The sequence below is a fragment of the Staurois parvus genome, unplaced genomic scaffold (genome assembly GCF_062004578.1).
Source record: "Staurois parvus isolate SC_StPar_1 unplaced genomic scaffold, SC_StPar_1.0 ptg000668l, whole genome shotgun sequence".
In the NCBI taxonomy this organism is placed as follows: domain Eukaryota; kingdom Metazoa; phylum Chordata; class Amphibia; order Anura; family Ranidae; genus Staurois; species Staurois parvus.
In genome coordinates this window covers 2,124,172-2,140,772 of record NW_028318464.1, presented here as the reverse complement: position 1 = coordinate 2,140,772, position 16,601 = coordinate 2,124,172, and the positions used below count along the sequence as shown (strand labels likewise).

Below are 16,601 nucleotides of genomic sequence, written 5' to 3'. Positions count from 1 at the left end.
AAACCCTGAACCGACCAGGACAAATGATCACTGCTCACTTGATTACAGAAGGAGCCATAAAAAATTGCCTAGTATACTACGTTAGAAGGGTGCTACTTTTTTTTAAGTTATGCTATGTAAATAGGGACATGTGGTAAATATAAAGTAGGTGTTATCCCAATTTAGCTGCAAGAGTGGAAAAACGCTTTAAGAAACTCCCAGTTTACAAAAGAATACAAATCATTATGTAAATGAAAGTGATCTGCTATTTTATTCAGTAATAAATACAATGTGGGACACAGTAAGGAGAGGAGTATTCAAGATTAGACCTCCTGACCTGGGATACCTGTAATACCATTCCGTATTACATTCTAGATCATATGCATGAAACATCCATGGAGAACTGAGAGAGAGCAGCACAACTATGTGAGGCTACCAATGACCTTAGGAGGATTGTGGCCCTGGATATAATAGTTTCTCCACTCAAGTGCTGGGATTTCTGGTTCCCAAGCAATTTAATGTTTTTGATATCTTGGCTTAGGTCTTCTTTAAAGTTCTCAGAAATCATGATGCAGCTGTCCTGTATGTGACGTCAAGTACCGGATCACCTCTGCAGTGTCATTAAGCAGCTTGTTTATATGGAACATTCTCAAAAATGCAGAAGTGTTTAGGAAACACTTCAAATGGGTCATTCAAAACAGATACACTGGGATACCTTTAAAATTCTTTAACCAGAATTGTAACCACTGTGGGCTACACATACATTTTGGTATGCCATTAAATCAAAATGTATAAAATCTGTTTGCCAACACAAATATTTTATAATCATTTTTTAAGCTTGAAAAAAACAATTGTATAGATGACAGTAAACAACTTTAAAAATATGTATTCTATTATTGGTTTGAGTGGCAGAGACAAAGGAACCTGCTAAAACAAAAATATGCCATTGCCTTTGCAATGACAAGCAATCAGGGGGTCAGAGGGCACCTGAAGTCTAACAGTATCTTACCTGTCAGCTGTGTGACCCTGCACTTTCTACCATCTTCTAAAGCTGGCCATGCATGTGAATTTCAATTGGTTCCTGATGAACTGGCAAGAAGCTCTCAGTGAGTGGCCTTGATGACAGCCTCCCATCTGACATATCTTAACCCCTTCACGCCTAAGGGTAAAACAAATCTAAATGCCTAAGCACAATTCTGCAACGTTGACATGTGTTAGTAAAACCGTACATATCATCACAACTACTTTGTACATCCAGGTGGATTATACCGCGTTTTTTTCAGGACAAATTGGGCTTTCATTTGGTGGTAAATGGTAATGGATAGCTCCTAATTTTTTTTTATTATTAAAGGAAAACTGGGCCAAAATAGTAAAAAAAATCATTTTTTTAAATTTAACTGTGTGTTTCTTGTTACGACCATAACCTACCACCAAAGAACAACCCAAAATAAATTCTCCAGTTCTTGACGATCGCAGCGATACCATATATGTGTATGTTATTTGTTGTTTGTACCCGTAGTACAGTCCAGAAACAACAGTGCGCATTTTGTTTTTGTCTTTTTTTTAATTTTTTTTTTACATAAAACACACTGTCACTGACATTGACATTAACACTAACTGACACTGATACCAATTTTTTTTAAAATCCTGACCTTTGACCCTCACCTTTGCCCTTGACCTTTGACCTTGACCCAAACACTAACCCTGGTACTGAACTAGATCAAACCTTGATCTAGGTATTTTTCTTTATTTTTTATTTTATTTTTTAATATTTATTTATCTTTTTTTTCCTTTTTTTTTTTTACAAACTTTTTTTTTTATCTCTCTATGTCAGGAGTTTGAGAGATACAATGTATCTCTCTTCTCCATTCATAGAGAGAGAGAAAACAAGGAGGCCGGGCTGCACAGTGATTGATCACTGTGATAGCCAATCAGAGGCTATCACAGCGATCACGTGACCCGGAATCGGGAGTCCCGGGTCCCGATCGTTAGAACGGGACCCGGGGCTCTCAGTGACACCGCGGTCTTGGTGCTGGGAGCGCACCGAGCGTCAAGGGGTTAAGGAGCACAGCAGCAAATTGTCAACTGCAACAGGAAGAAGGGTCAGCCGCACACTGGATAGATGAATAACGTGTGTATTTATTGATCCATAGGACACACAGAACACCAGGACATAAATACAGGACTTGTTAACGCGTTTCACACGATCTCGTGCCCAATCATAACCAATTATGATTGGGCACGAGATCATGTGAAACGCGTTAAGTCCTGTATTCATGTCCTGGTGTTCTGTGTGTCCTATGGATCAATAAATACACACGTTATTCATCTATCTTCCGGTGTGCGACTGACCCTTCTTCCTGTTGCATCGTGTGGGGTGGCGAGCCAGGGCCTGCACCTTTTGTGGATTGATCTGGATTGTTTGCTTGAGCGGTATACCTTTTGTTCCTTTAATTGTCACCTGAAAAGGGGCTCCAATCAGAAAAAGGCAATATAAATTCTTCATGTACAATCATAATTAGTACAGCCTGAATATTAATATTCTTGCATAGGCAAAAGTTTACGCGTTTACTTAAAAAAAAAAAAAGTCCCAAAACAAACTAATATATTGCAAATGCTTAAATGTGGTGGCTGCATTAGTTTTTTTCTCAATTAATGCAAAATGTTCTATGATAAGAGCAGGTAGAGAAGCATAGTATGATGTTACAACTCCCCAGCTTGTCTAATCACAGAACACTTTGCATTTATTATGAAAATGCAAGGTGTTCTCTGAATGGCACCCATTCTGAGAGAGTGATTTCCTGTGTTCACTAACAATGAGAAATTGTCCATACCTAAATTTCAGTTTAAATACCACTTTAAATATATTAAGCTATTATTCCTCTGTGCAGCCATGATCATTCCACGATTGTTTACTTTTGAATGATTCTGTTAGTTTTCTAATGATTCATCTTGAATGATAAGATCTAATTTTCTAAGTTAGAATGTGGTTACTCTCCTTCCTCCTGACACATACCTGAACTCTGTTAGTTGCCACACCTTTCCTGACACCCAAAGGCTTGAAGAGGTCAAGGAGTCTTTAGAATAGGCTTTGTACTAATCAAAACTGCTTTTAAACTACTATTTGGATGGAGTGGGAAGGGTTAGAACCACACACAAGTCAGTTTTTTTAAGATTAATTTTGTCCCCACTGGTGAGGCTCTCTATCGTTTCGTGCCCCAGTATAGATGGTCACCAAGACAGAAATGAAGAGAAAATCCCTCAAATGTGAACACAGACAATAGTAAACATGCTTTGGCAGAGGAGGGAATAGTTAAAATGTCTGACAGTTTTTTTTTCTCCCGATGTCTTTGTCTGTCCTAGGAAATTGTCCTCACAGGTATGTCCCAATAACAGTGGTTACCAGAACAGAAAAAACAGATGTTTGACAATTTTATTAAGATGTTAGCTTGTGTGCAGGGGATGTTTACATTTAAAAGGATAGGATCCACACTCCAAACTATTCCCTTTTAAATTACTTTATTGGATCATCCATCATGCATGTACAGATACAGTACCTCTTACCAAAGAAACCAACTCCACCTTGATGCATTTTACCACAATGAGCTTAATCCTTGTGATCAAACCACGCTGTGGTGAAACACACTAAGGAGGAGTAGGTTTCTTTTCTTGGAGACACAGTGGTTGTATATCTATTATGGATGATCCAATAAAGAAACTCAGAAGAGCATAGTTTAGAGTGCAGGTCGCTTTTATTTTCATCTGATGATAAGCAAGAACAGGCTTTTTGTACCTGCGCCCAAAGTCTGGCAATCAAATGGAAGAGTAAGTCTAGAGCAGTGTGTTAGGATGGGATGTTGCTAATTAGATGTTGGAACAAAGTAAGGCTGGTCATACAAGGTTAGCTGATTAATTAAATTTTTTTTTACATGCACCTTTGTCAAGCAGCGGAGGCCAAATACTGAACAGTGCCATTTGATGTATCCTCTTGGTCTGTTAAACCATTGAAAATATGTCATGGTTCGTGATCCCTACATTATTACTGCCAGGCTCTCTCCAGAGTCCAAGCTAGAGGTCTTCACCTGAAACACTGAAGGTGTGAATGTTACAATTCTGATGCTCTGGGACAGAACAATTGGGGGTTCTTCTAGGAAGGAGTTAATCTATCCCTTTTAGTTTGGACCCCTCCTTACAGGAAGTGACCTACCAATCCTGCCTTATATGTATTGGATGGATGGAGTCCAGAAGCAGGGAGTAACATGTATCTTAGAGAAATAAGTTGTAGACGTGCACTGGTGGAACACTGCCTGGCTCCTTCACATGGGCTTCCCTTGATTTGGGTTTGAAGGCACCTTATACTCAGCATTGACTTAAGGGAATAAGACCTTAGAATGGTACTAGAAGATGCCGGTTATATGGACTGAAGCCACAAGTGCCTTTTTTTACTTGCCAATCTTTGGAAGCCATGCTTTTGGTTCAAGATTTGTGTTATTTCAAGAGAATGCCTGAATAACTGAATGGAAGTGTGTAAAGTGGGCCAGTACGCAGTTAGGCCTCAGGTGGTTGGCTTGGTACAACTCATAATATGCTGCACTGGTTCAGGTCGACAGGGTCCTGAGTTTAATATACTCACTGTAAACCTGCTTGGTTTGCAAGGTAGTGCTGACTAGTTGAAAGACTTCTACCCTCCTGAAGGAGTAGAGGACCTCTCAAATGGAACCTATGTCAGATGACCTGAGCGTATGTGAACAGTGTGTTCATGGGAGTTTGTAAGGTGTTGGTGCCAAACTGTACACTTCTTTTCAGATAGGACAGCCACCCACTTGTTGCTGAGAAACTCTCCCCCATCTTATGTCATTCTCCTGGCCTGAAGCCCGCTCAGAACATCCCTGGCCTGAGGCCAGAATAAAGGAATGTCAACACATAAATGCATTTTGCACACTTTAACTTTTCCATGACCTAGCACATTGATATACTAGAAAAATCTTTGACATGGAACGCCACAAGCAAAGTTAAACATTCTGTATCTGTCTTTTCAGCACAGAGTGCAGCACAGCTCTTTCACCCATCTTTCCTTTATACATCCAATCTTCTCTTTTGGGGCCCCACAGAGTTGGGACCACCTCCCAATGTATACTAAAACCTCTGCATTTAGCTTCCTTCTTCAGGTAACAGAAACTGCAGCTGAGGGATCAAGATGCTTCCTTTAGTATTACCATGCTCTTTCCAATGTCCCTACCATAGCTCTGCCAAGCCTGGAATGCTCTCAGATGGCACAGTCCTTCCTAGGCTTCACCACTAATCACATCAGTGGACTCTGCCTAGGCCTCCAAGACCTTATGCAGCCTGCTGCAGGACCCGCAGAAGAAGGTCAGGGATGACAAAGTGACTACAGCAATTTCTCCCATGTTCTGTACCACCTCTCCTGGGACTTCAGCCTTGAAGAGGGCCTTTTTGATCTGCACTGCAGGAGACTACATCCTAGCAGCTCTGAGGTATCTCAAGTAGAATACCTGATCATATGAGGAGTCAGTGTTGCAATGGACCAGGGAATGGCATTGTGGGGTTTGAACCCACCATCTGTGCATGTGCTGGACAGACAATACAATTTCGGAATGGGCTTTGTGGTGGTCATGGTACAAAGAAGGTGCCCCCTGGATGGCTCTGTATTCCTTTGAGCTCATAATGAAGCAAAGACTATGTGGGACAGGTAGGGAGTGTCCTACAGTCTGGCAGTTATAGCCAACCAACGGAAACTGGTGCAGTACCAAGTGAAGAGTCAAAGGCTAAGTCAAGCAGGAAAGAGGTTGAGGAAGAAGCAAAGTCCAATGTAAAGGCTGAGGTCAGATTTCAGAAGCAGAGTGTAAAAGCAGTGTGATCAGACATTGGGTGGAGTTGCTGTGTTCCCTAAACAGATGTTAAGCAAGGGTCAAGTTTGTAGGTTGGCAACATTGCAGTGGCAGAAATAGTTCAAACATGGAGATGAAGAACAAGAGCATGTTTCTGGATTGCAGAAATAAAACCATCCAAAGCCAATACAAGTTCCATGATCACAGTATTTTAAAGGGAAAACAAATCCAAAATCCTAATGTAGCAAGATTGGAGTGCCAGCCACCATGCTATCAATGCAGTTGCAAAGAGATTTTATAGTTACTGTATAGTGCATTATTTCACAGCGATTTAACCTTTAATTAGGGACACGCTGAATTGTAATTCTTGGCACTGGTTATCTAATAAATTGTAGGATGTTTCTGTTACATCTGCTGCTTATTGGGTTCTCTCCAAGCATTCCTTTATGGGACATGTATAATCCTGCTCTGGAACACAAGAGCTTTAGGTTTTATGACCAGAAAAGGAAAATAATTAACATGAATTAAACCAGTAAGGAAGCCGCACACTTAGGTGGGATACAGAAGTCTATGACTTGAAGCCAGACTGCCATTAATGAAGGCTTGGCTATGCAGATAAATCCTGTGGTTTCTGCAAATATAAGTTACAGGCATCGAGGCTTTGACTGCTTTGTTAACTATTAGTGGCATTAGGGCATGTTCCCCTTGCCATAAGTTTTAACTCTGTTCCTGTTGAACTAGGAGCATTTCTGCATCTCCTGTTGTATTCTCTATAATATAGAATACACTATAAATTCATTAAGGAGAGTGGGGCCTTTCATGTTGATCATAGGAGGTGAGTAGACCTGGGAACAGAGACCTCACCAATGGAGACTCAGAGATAAAAGAAACTGCCAAGTGGCAGTACTCAGACCCTGAAATCACAATAGGATCTGGTAGTGAATGGCTTACTTAAGCCTACCAGAGGCCATGACACAATCATTGCAGCTTAATTTTAGTAACGTGTAGCTAGGTGGATATCTAAAGCAGTTTCAGACAGGTATACTGCTTTCAACCTTGCTAGTATTTGGCATGGCTATAACACCAGACCCACTGTAGTCGTATGGTCTGCTATGAGTTTAGTTATGCTCTTAGACATTTTCACAGAAATTCTTAGAAATATTCACAGCTAATTTTAGCAACCTGATAAGTGATGGTAAACACTCTACCCCGTATGGGCCAGCATTGAGTTAGTGGCTGTGTCTTTTGACTTTCTCTTTGATGTGTGATGAAGGCCCTTTTGCAGAGGTTGATGTGTCTTTGAAGATATAGGGCAGAACAATTATCCTTAAAGGCTTCTGATGCAGCTATCCTTAATGCCAACTTACATAGATTATAGCAGATACATAAGCAGTCACTTTAGCATGAAACCATCTCTTTTCTATTTTTTTACTCCTTGAAACCAGTTGCTATTGATACACCTACATATCCCTTCCATATTGTAAATGCATTTGCCTTGGATTTCACTAGTGTAACTTGATATTCTGCACAGTCCACTGTGCTGTGTGTTTTCTGTTTCACAACCTGTTTAAAGCCAGCTTGATACAGCTGGTCAGATCCTGCATTCATACCAAGGCTTCATTCATTCTAAGTTAGAAGCCAATGACAGATAAGCATGGGTGATGTAAATGCACAAGGTTGTTCCCAAATGTAAATACTATAAAAAAGCTTTGAAATCCAGAGGTTGCCACACCTTAATAAAAGTAAAGCCATATAATGACAGACTGAGTTTAGAAGCACGGGAGATTATTTTAGACCTTCCAACTTGTCAGGGCTAGAGTGATCTCAGCAAACTCATGAACAGTCTTCAAACAATTGCCAATCTAGTTCTTTGATATTGAAGGTTATCACATTGTTTCCTTTGATAGATGTGCAAATATAACTGTAGACACAGCAGATAAAAGCTTTACTCTTGTGTACAATGGAAGTAATAATCATACATTCAGTGAAGCGATCCCTGTAATCCAGGTGTAGCTGTGATGGTGTATGTCATTATCCTGGTGTGTGACTGTGCAGTCGTATGTAAACACAGCGCTGCCATATCTTTCCCATCATGTTTAGTGTGTTTCAGAATCACTGTAAAGTTTTCACTCTAACTGCACCCCTATAGTATACATGTGTGCTTTTTTTTAAAAAAAAGAAGCCTTGTCACATCAGCTAAGGACATATCTGGAAAGAAGAAACTGAAAATTTTTTGAACTCTGCTGTGAAACTGGCTCTTCCGGGGGGTGGCAATCTCCTTGGTTCCTCACACTTCTCACTGGTTCCTCCAGCAAACCTCGATATCCTTACTCTCTCTTGCTTTTATGTGAAGCTCAACAATTGGAACCAGCGAGAACTGCCAAGGACCGGGGGGGGGGGGGGGGAGTATTACCTTTTTTTCTTTACAGTGTTTTGGTGTATCACTGTAGACAGCCAGTAGGATTATATCTCAATTTAACTCATAAAAATTAAGAGGAATACATATACTGATCATGCACATTTGCAGTTTCATCCTGCCCAGGCTGAGAATTTGCACTAGAAATACAGCTGATATAAGCAAGTCTAGTTATAAAACAGTGGCAACCTCCATCTTGTGTATGGCTGGACTAAGGCTGACCATACATTATACAATCTGATAAATGACCCTCCTTTCACTTTGCATACACATTCACTATTATCCTCCATGATTCCCTATAAAGTAGTTGAGGAGAATCACCAGAATCCATCCACTTATCACAGTGGAAGATCATGGAAAATTCCAGCTTGCCCAACTACTAATTGGCTCTGATATCAGTCTTGCAATCAGTCACAACAGCCTCCCAAAGAAAGAATTCATGCATCACATATAGGAATAGTAAAAGTCATCAGGAAAATAAACTGACAAACCAAAAGACTGAATCTTTGCCCCAGGTTGGCAACTCATGGTGTGAACTCAGATCATAGAGTGCCCACTGGCAATTAACTGTTGCCCAAATCAACTAGAATGTAATGATATACAGTATTTTTAATGGGCATCTCAAAGGTGGTGTGTGTGGTCACTAACAGGCAGCTATTTCTTAATGGTGTTTTTTTTTATTATCACCATAGCATAAAACAGCTGGATAAATAAGAGTTTTCACAGATAGAAACAGGACATAGAAAATAGGACAACTAGCCAGATAATCACACTCCATGCTTGGAAAGGTTGAATGACTTGGAAAATTCCAATCATGTTTAGGAGGCCTACCAAGACACTTCTGTCATTGAAGGCCACTATGTAAATGCAACAATTGTGTCCAACATTCTGAAGTGTGTTCTTTAGATACTATCTCTTCTCAATGCCAAAAAAACAATGGAGTTGTGTTGACAAGCCAGAGTTACAGGGCAATAAACAAAAGTAACACGAACAAAGTCTCAACTAAAAGAAAATATGAAATTAGCAATTAAACTAGCACATGTGATAATTAAATTATACATTGTCTGAAAAACAGAGAATAAAATGGAATTCTGACTTCTTTTCATGTTAAGGGTGGAAGCTAGCTACACTTTTGTAATAAATCACGATGGCTATGAGTCATACAAATATTAATTCTCAAAAGAGCAACTACTCCAACTTAGTGTTACCATAACTAAGCTTTGTGAGACTTACAATAGCTTAGATATAGATGATATGATGCATAACACAGCTATAGAGTAGATAATTTGACACATAATGAATAGAAAATCCCAGATATACAAAACAACACTCAATTAAATAGGCTTCATTTAGAAAGATCTCAAGATAATATGAGATGTCATTAGCATGACCATAAATTGATGAGTGAAATTTTATATGAAGGAACTACATCACTAATAAGGGCAATGCTAACTGCAAATAAATGCAATGAAAATAGTAAAATGTCCTATGTGCAGAGATCTCTAGAAACCAATGGAACTTTGCAAAGAAAATATTGAGATGCGATAACGTCAAACTTGTCAGTGCGCTACTGAGTTTTGCTGCAAAGCCAATGAAACAAAATTACTCAAGTTCTTACACCAGCCTCTCAACCTTCAACCTTTTCAAATTGGAGGAACCCTTGAAATATGAAAAATGTCAGGCTCTTGAAACCCCTCCTAATAAGTACAATATTTGCATGGTTCTTAAATCTGGTCATACACTGATCGAAATTCATCCCTATCTCAGCTGGACCAGCCAAATCAGTGTAGGGCTTGCTGCTTAATGGTCACTGAGCATAATGCGCCTTTCAATTGTGTTTGTTGCAAAGAATTTCCCTTCCAAAATCTTGTTGTCAGTGGCTACTCATGTGAGAGGCAGACATTGCTCATTGCTCAAGGAACCCCTAGTAAGTTCTGGAGGAAACCTAACTGAGAAAGCCTGTCTTAAGCTGGCTATACGCTGACTGAAATTCAGTTGGTTAAGCAGGGACTAGCTAAATTTCGATCAGTGTGCGGCTGTTCCCACTCGACAGAAGTCAATCGCTTGTATTGCCAACTTAACACAGTAGGAGACAATTCCATCTCTTTCAGACAACCATTTGTATATACTTGTGCAAAGACAAGATCATTTATAACATAACATTTGTTAATTACTTTTCAGACTAGGACTCACAGGGTTAGAGATACTAAAATTGGAACATGGAGAATATGGTGCAGCTGTGCATGGTAGCCAATCATCTTTTACGTTGGCTTGTTAATAAGCTTTGACAAAAGTAAAACCTGGAAGCCAATTGGTTTCTATGCAGAGCTGCACTAGACTTTAATGGTTTGTTGAAATACACATGCACAGGCCAGTGTAGAACAGAGCAGTTGACTGTCACTCCCTTTTATGTGATGCATCAGTCAGCAGAAAAGTCACACAACAAACCGATGGGCCCCAATGCATGATTGCCTTCAGACATGAGTAAAGGATTAGCTATAGGCAAAACACTCAATTGACAGAGAAATATGCCAAAACCAACAAAAATTCTGTGCAGGGTAAAAAAAGAATAATTTATGAAAGAGTTCCTACCTGTGCTGTGTGGGCTTGGAAGCTCTCCGTGTTAAAACTCAGACCCTGTTTTCCTTAGAACAGGTGTGTCCGTATTACCTGCCTCCAGAGCTGTCAGCAAAATGTGACTCAGTGCTACCTGTGCAAGTACTGACTGAAATTGTTGCTGAAAAAAAGCCAAGCCCAGGTTTGAAGACTAGGCGGAGCAGAGCATGCTGTGCCCTTTAGGGCACTAAACAGGTTTGTCCTCCAAATTCCTCTGTCCTCGTCTTTCTCTTCTGTTTCTAAGTGGGCATTATTGCTACATTCCTCAAATTCTCACTAAAGGCGTCATCGCAAGACTGGTATCCTGGAAACAAACACCCATCACTTTTTTTTGTCAATATGCTTCCATGGTTAGGTTGAATTGATTTATCACTTGAATTGTTCATTTATCACCACCTATTGGTTTTTCCATTAACCTGTTCTACCGCTTTTAAGAGAAAAACAGGACTAAGTTTTTTTCAGACTTGACATTATGATCATCCACTATTGAAGTGTTTTGACAAATCTTGCAATGGTTCTAAGAAGGTGTCATAACTGATGCTATTTAAACTAAGTGCGCGTTCACTGGGATTTAATTGCTTGCTGCATCAAGCTTCATAAAACGAGCTAGAAACTATTTTTAGAAAGTACAGAAATATTAATTTAGCCAAACCTTTTTTTAAAGTTTTAGCTATAGGAGTCAAGGGCTAGAACCCTGTAAGTTTTTTTTATAGCTGTCTGTGTTCCTGGCTGGGGGGATTCATACCATTGTCACCAAACAAGAACATGTTGGGTAAAGCAAAATATTTCAGTTGTCACCAGAACAAAAGGTGAACGGAAATCTTTCAATGGCAAACAGACAGCAAAAAATAAACTGACAAGGGTTTTAACCTTTTCCCTTCCCTATCTAAATCATGAAAAAATGTTGGCTGTACATACACTTTTAACACATACCCAATTCGCAAAGCATCCATGAAATAATTGGGGTTAATTACGACCAATACAGTCACTAGGTGGCTGGCCTTCCTGCTTTATAGCACTTTCTTTTTTTTTTCCTCTCCACCCTTGTGTGGCTGTTTCTTGGCTTCTCCCTTTATCCAAAAAAAAATGTGTGATTTATCTGGCATCTGACCAAAATACCATAGAATTGCGTGTGCTAGGAAAATGTGATTAACTAGTCTAGGTTAAGGATAATGCTGGATGTATACACTTACCTGGTTTTAGATATATAGTAAATGATGGGCATAGGCCTATGAGGACAGTAAGATGTCCAGTCATGAACAGACAACTCTTATGGTGCCCATACACTAGACAACAAAATCATTTGAAAATCTGTCATTTGGACAGTTTGTTTTTTGTCCAGTTAATGGGCACAAAAAATCGAAGGAAAAGTTTGGAAAACTTCTTCTGAACATACGATAAATTAAAAGGTTAACGTGTTTCTGTTAAAAATATAACTGTTTGTACTGCGCATATGTGGCAAAACATACAAAAAACTGATTCATTTATGTCCATTGACCGAATTATCATTCAAATTTGTTCATTACATGATGGCAATATTGTTTGTTCTGACGGCCTAGTGTTCATTATTTGAAAATTAATTCAAGTGATTTTTCAATTAATGTAGGCCAGCATAAGGCCGGCCATACATGGGCGATTTTCGAACGATTTTTCTTTAAAAAATCGGACCTAAGAATAATCGGTCCATTTTTGCTCTGTTAGTGGGGCAATGGCATCTGCCGATTTTCGAGGTTTCTCCCCATTTCGTTTATCGGGCATGCTGGAAAATTCTACCAATTTTCAAGATCATTGGTGGCACCATCGAATTACAGAACAAACAATGTTATTGATAGAAAAATCGTTTGGAATTCCACCCATGTATGGCCTGCTTTAGCGTCCCTGTCCCATAATCATTTACATATGGGGAGTGGAGAGGAGTGGCCAGACACTTCATATGTCTTATCAATCTTTCTACTCTGAGATTGGTCAGCTAAATAGGACCAACATTACTATAAGAAGACATTTTTTACTAAAAGAGACAGTGCTTTGGCTAAAAGCTACTGGACACACTTCTATAGAGAACAATGGATCCAATTGTGATTTTACAACACATTTGGTTTACTATTTTAAAAAGCATGTAAGCTTATTAATGATGAAAGTAAAACAAACATTTAGCCCCTGAAGACTGTTTTGCAACTTTGGCATGTATTAGATAAATTGTATATATCTTTGCAACCTCTTAGTGTATTCAGGTAAATGATACCTTCATTTGGTGGTTAAAGTGTTACTAAAACCAGGACCCTGCATTCACTATATCTTCCCTCCCACAGTACAGAATATGGAAATGAAATAATCTTTGTAAATATAAACGGCTAAATACCTTTTCTCATCAGCTGTATATAGCAATCTTTTGACTTCTATCAGTGTCCAGTGATTCATGCTCCTGTGGTTTTCACGCCCCTCCCAGATAGCATCAGATTGCCCAGTAATCACATTTGACCCTGTTTCGGTATATAAACAGCGGTTGCGCCATGCATGTGAGGTATCTCCGTGAATGTCAGATCAAGGGCAGTAATTCTAGCAATAGACCTCCTCTGTAAATCTAAAATGGTAGCTTGTAAAGGCTTTTAAAGCGTTGCCTATGGATATTAAAAATGTATGCAGTTTGTCGCCATTGCACGAGGCATGCACAGTTTTAAAGCACATCATGTTTGGTATCTATTTGCTCGGCATACCATCCTCTTTTATAGTTTACCAAATAATTGGCCAATATATTGTGTTTTTGTGCATTAAAACTAAAAAAAGTGTATTTTTTAAAAAAAATTTGAGTTTTAAAAATTGCTGCACGAGTACTATGTAACATAAAAAATTGCAGCACCCACCATTTTATTCACTAGGGTGTCTGCTTTAAAAAAAATATAATGTTTGGGGGTTCAAAGTAATTTCCTAGCAAAAAATACTGATTTTTTTTCATGTGAACAAAAAAAGTGTCAGAAAAGGCTTGGTCTTCAGGTGGTTAAAAGAGTGAATGATGTGTGGCATAAATTTCTTATGCTGGGCATAGAATGCCTCCACCCCCCAAAAACTATCCCTTTTTGGAAAGTAGACACCCCAATCTATTTGCTGAGAGGCATGTTGAGTCAATAGAAGAATTAATTTTTTTACCACAAGTTTTTGGAAAATGACTAAATACAATTTTTTTTTACATAAAATTGTCAATTAAATGATTTATTGCTCACACATGCCATGGGTATATGTGGAATTACTCCCCAAAATACATTCTGCTACTTCTCCCGAGTATGGGGGTACATGTGAGAGACTTTTTGGCAGTCTAGCTAAGCACAGGACCCCAAAATCCAATAAGCACCTTCAGGCTTTTAAAGGGCTTTATTTCCTCATTACACTCCTGACTACCTATCACAGTTTCAGAGGCCCTGAAATGACAGGATAGCACCAAACCCCCAAAATTACCCCTTTTTGGAAAGTAGACACTCCAAGGAATTTGATAAGAAGCATAGTGAGTGTTTTGCAGATCTTGTTTCTTGCCACAAGGTTTTGGAAAATGAGGAAAGAAAACAAAAACATATTTTTTCTTATCTTTTTTTATATTTCAAAACCTTGTGAGAAAAAATTAGATCTACGAAATACTCACCATGCCTCTTTTTAAATTCCTTGAGGTGTCTACTTTCCAAAAAGGGGTCATTTGGGGGGGGGGGGTTGATGCTATCCAGGCATTTCAGTGCCTCCGAAACTGTGATAGGTAGTCAGGAAGTGTAATGAGAAATGTATTTTAGGGTGTAATTACACATACTGTATACCCATGCCTTGTGTGAGAAATATATAATTTAATTGACAACATTGTGTAAAAATAAAAAAATGTTTTTGTTATTTTCCAAAAACTTGTGGGAAAAAAATAAATCTTCCATGGACTCAATGGGGTTTATTTACTAAAGCTGGAAAGTCCAAAATCAGACTCCCTTCTGCATAGAAACCAATCAGCTTCCAGGTTTCATTGCCAAAGCTTCATTGAACAAGCTGAGGTTAGAAGCTGATTGGTTTCTATGCAGAAGGGAGTCTGATTTTGGACTCTCTAGCTTTAGTAAATAAACCCCAATATGCCTCTCAGCAGATATCTTAGGGTGTCTACCTTCCAAAAAGGGGTCATTTGGGGGTATTTGTACTGTCCTGGTATTTTAGCACCTCAAGAAATGTGATGGGTAGTCAGAAAGTAAAAGCTGTGTAAATTCCATTATCTATATCATAGTTTGTAGATGATATAACTTTCACATGTAGCAGAATACATTTTGGCCTAAATTTATGACTAACTTTGAGTTTACTATATATTTTTTATAGCCGGCAGTAACAAAATATTGTTTCTTCAAAATTTTCTGTCTTTTTTTTGTTTATAGCGCGAAAAATAAAAAGCGCACAGGTGATCAAATACCACAGAAAGAAAGCTCTATTTGTGTGAAAAAAGCACATACTGTAAATTTTGTTTGGGTACAGCATTGCATGACCGCACAATTATCAGTAGAAATAGTGCAGCGTCGAATAGCAAAAAGAGGCCTGGTCATAAGGGGGGTAAATCATCAGGATGGCAAGTGGATAACTCACCACTGCACTTCCCCTGTCCACAATTCAAAATTTCTGCCTCCCTTCACCTAGATCAATGACTCTACCCTCTTTCACAGTCCTTCTCTGCACTCCCAGTCCAAACTCACCATTTTTTCATAACTTTGCAGTCCCGTTCACTCTCCTCAGCTGTCTCCCTCCTTCCAACAGCTTGCATAGGCTTCTTTACCAACCGTAGTTTACAGCCACAGGCTTTTCCACATTTGCATATGCCCCTGCCCTATATAGCACAGCAAGAGCTGCTCGGCAGATCCTCCACACTTTCCCAGCTGCAGCAAAGTATTAATGTTGGGCATCAGTGCCCCAGGTGCCTGATGCAGATCCTCGGGGGCGGGGTGGGTGGAATGTTTGTACCCTTTTTATACTCCTCCAACCCCTCTCCCATATATTGAGCTCAGGACAAGAAGGAAAATAGTAACAAGTGAGGTAAGGAGGAGGTAACCTCTTTCTTGGGTTTCTATGGGTTACATGGGGGGATCTAGCACCAAGAATTCTTTCTTCTGAGTCTCTTAACATCCTCTGACCTCGTGAGATGTCTGGGATTTTGCTGAAACATAACATGCTCTACTGTTTTCCTGGCACTGCAGATAATAGTCAGTACCAACAGATTTTTTTTATACAGCCCGTGAATTGTGGGGGGACACCCAAATCAGGTATACCGTAACCTTTTTATACCAGGTTCTCGATTTACTCTTATCATCTATTTATAGAAAGGAGAGCCAGATGGATGAAAGAGTCCAAGATAATTCTAATTGTTGGTAAATAAGTCATATAAAAAAGTGAATGCATTGCCTTGTATTCCTTTTTGCTAGATGGGGCTGTGAGACCTGGTCAGATAATCATTCCCCACCCATGTAATTGTTGTATTCAGCGACGCAGAGTGGCTTTTGCTTTGCTGTAGCTGACCCATGTCCCATTACAGCCACTTTGTCCTCTGGGTGGCTCGTCACCCACTTCTGGTTAGTAAACATGACCTCTAGAAGTTCCTCTTCATGACAACTTATTGATGTCCTTCGCTGTAGATGCTATCTCACCAACTGTGGAGCAGAGGGTGCATCAGTTGCCAGACAAGTTTACTGTTTATTGCTATATCTTCTTGGCAGGTCCTGGGAATAACTTGACAGTTTCTT

General features: G+C 39.4%; 1 protein-coding gene across 8 annotated transcripts in view; it reads right to left on the bottom strand.

Annotated features, from left to right (window-relative positions):
* ZNF185 (zinc finger protein 185 with LIM domain) overlaps positions 1-10,989 on the bottom strand; it is a 176,171-nt gene extending 165,182 nt beyond the window's left edge. For all 8 annotated transcript variants that reach the window (XM_089651926.1, XM_089651929.1, XM_089651928.1 and 5 more), the window contains exon 1: positions 10,837-10,989. The gene's annotated coding sequence lies outside the window, so the exon portion shown is untranslated. The remainder of the gene's footprint in view (positions 1-10,836) is intronic.
* Positions 10,990-16,601: the final 5,612 nt, after the last annotated feature.